Source organism: Arvicola amphibius, chromosome 12, assembly GCF_903992535.2.
Source record: "Arvicola amphibius chromosome 12, mArvAmp1.2, whole genome shotgun sequence".
Classification (NCBI taxonomy): Eukaryota; Metazoa; Chordata; class Mammalia; order Rodentia; family Cricetidae; genus Arvicola; species Arvicola amphibius.
The window spans coordinates 19,018,853-19,021,488 of NC_052058.2; positions in this window are offsets into that span (position 1 = coordinate 19,018,853).

Below are 2,636 nucleotides of genomic sequence, written 5' to 3' on the forward strand. Positions count from 1 at the left end.
TTTCATTTTGTGCTAAGTAACTTATGTAATGGAAACTGATATTTGTACATATGTGTTTGTCACTTCATAAGTTTTTTAAAATACTCATCAGTTTTTAAAGTTTTAATTTATGGCTGGTAGTATTTATATAAAGTTCCTTGATAGTAAAATATTATTACTGATTCACAGATCATGTCTCTAACCAGCTTGAATTTACTGTGCTCTCAGATCATAAGCTGGCCAAGCCCTTTTGAGTAAGCACGTATATATGTTTATTGTGTGTGTGTTAGTGTCAGGAAGTGGGATCAATTAAAAACTGGTACACATGCTGTCCTACAGTTATAAAGACTGGTATGCTTGGGCCAAGAATCCCTTAATATTTGTTCTTGGGAAAGTAATTATACCACCAGCTCCTCCGTGGCAGTTTAAAGTCATTGCTTATATAGAAACAGAGTAATTAAAACTAATTCTAAAGCTGTTAGGAAGATGGATGAATTTATTTTATTTTTCTGGTGGTGCTTGAGGTGGGACCCAGATCCTTACACATGCTTGGACACTTTACCATTGAGTTCTATCTCTATAGTCTTTTAGTATTTTTAGACCAGGCCTCATGGGGTTGCCCAGTTTCTTGAGCTGTCTGTAGTCCAGGCAGGTGCTGACATTGGAAGCCTCCTTTGCTGGCCTCCTAGGCTATGATTCCAGTACTGACCACAGCTTGCAGAATTCTAATTTGTTAAGGCTGAATGGACATTACATTTTTTCCTTATTTTTATATGTTATGAGTTTTCTCTGCATGTATGTCTTTATAGCACGTACATTCTCAGTGTCCTAGAGGCCAGAAGAGGGCAGTGTGATTCTGTGGGACTGGAGTTGGTTGTGAGCCACTGTGTAGTGCTGAGGATTGAACCCAGGTCCTCTGGAAGAGCAGCTAGTGCTTTTTACCACCAAGCAATGTTCCCAACCCTAGGCATTTTTATTACAGTTTCAAACCTTTTCTTATATAACTCCAGAAATTATAGGGATTATTCTTAGTCCATATGGTGTGTGTGTGTGTGTGTGTGTGTGTGTGTGTGTGTGTGTGTGTTCGTGTGTGTTCTTTCTCAATATAGGGTTCACCCCAAGGCCTCAAGCTTGCTAGGCAGGCATTACCCCTGAGATACTTTCTTACCTATAGTTCTGTCTTTGCCAGTGATAGATGGTGATACTATAATGCTTCTACAGCTTGCTTTTGGATAAGGTGTGCTTTCTCTTAATTTAGAAAGGTTTTGAAATTAATAAAAATCAATCCATTAGAATGTGTAACAACAACCAAAACAACCAAATAATTGGTAGTTGTGAGAACTGGTCTTTAGTTGTGACATATTTGTTTGGATGTTGATGTCTACCTTGGCAGGCTGTCATTTGAGGGCTTGTTTAGAGATATAACCACTTAGGTAATACAGATAACAGCACATCAGGTTCCCAGCCTCTCAACTAGCGATTGTATGACCGATTCAGTCCAGCACATTACAGGCCAAGGAATCCTTTGAATTAAAATCATCTCTGGTGGTGCTGAAGCAAATTAGTATAGGGTGATGTCATGGGAAGAAGGCTTTTAGATTTCTCAGTTGGATGCTCAAATAAAAGGTTAACTTCATGTTTCCAGGGGGAAACTTCTCCTCTGGAGACATCTAGCAAAGTCCAGTGACACTTGTGTGTCACCACTGTGGAAGAAATCTAACTGATAGAAGCCAGAGAGACCAGAGATCGCTAAACACAATGCACAGGAGAGCCCCTCCAAGGGCATTTTCCAGCCTTAAGACCATTTAGGTTCCCTTCCCCTCTTCCTTCCCCCATCCATGGTGCTAAAAGGAAGGTTCTATTCCCAGTAAAGGTGGGGAGTGGTGGCTCCTGCCTTTAGTCACAGCAGCACTTGAAGCAAAGGTCAGGGCTTGCCAGGACCACATAGTGAGACCCTATCTTTAAAAACAAATCAAAAAACCAAAACAACACAAATGGTCAAAGTCTTGAAAAAAATGTCAGGCTTAAAATGAAGTCATACAGTCTCTAGATACCTATAGACAAACACTAAGAAGAGCCAGGGACTTTCCACTTTTGTCTGTTGTTTGCTGTTGCTGTTTTTTTCAGCTATATCTTGTTCTGTAGCTCAGACTGGCCTCAAAGTGGGATTCTCCTGTCTCAGTATCCTGAGTGCTAGGATTATATCTGCCATCTTACTCCACCTTTGATAAAGGGTTTTCTTGAGCAAATCATCTCAAAGGAAAATCAGAGAACTGGAATGAACAGGTCCATTGAACTGTCAGCTCAACAAACAGCAAAAAATTCTGAACGTACTATTTACTCATTTATTAGATATTTAGCCTGGCTGGCCTAAAATATTCATAAACACTAGAGACTTCAGGCTTAGGCTTACGAACAACCACACTCCTACATGGTGTGTTCCTCTCTTCCTCGACTCTCTGGTCTGAAACGATAGACACCTGAGAGTCCAGTGTAATTGTTTTAAAGAAATACTTACCAAAGACAAGATTAAAACTGGTAAGCCCAAATGACTCAATTTCTGGGAATAAATTCATTGAATCATCAGTTTAACCTAACAGCTTTTGTCCGGAATGTAGGTGAGGGGGAGGAAGTTAATGCTGGTTTTGTCTTAAGCT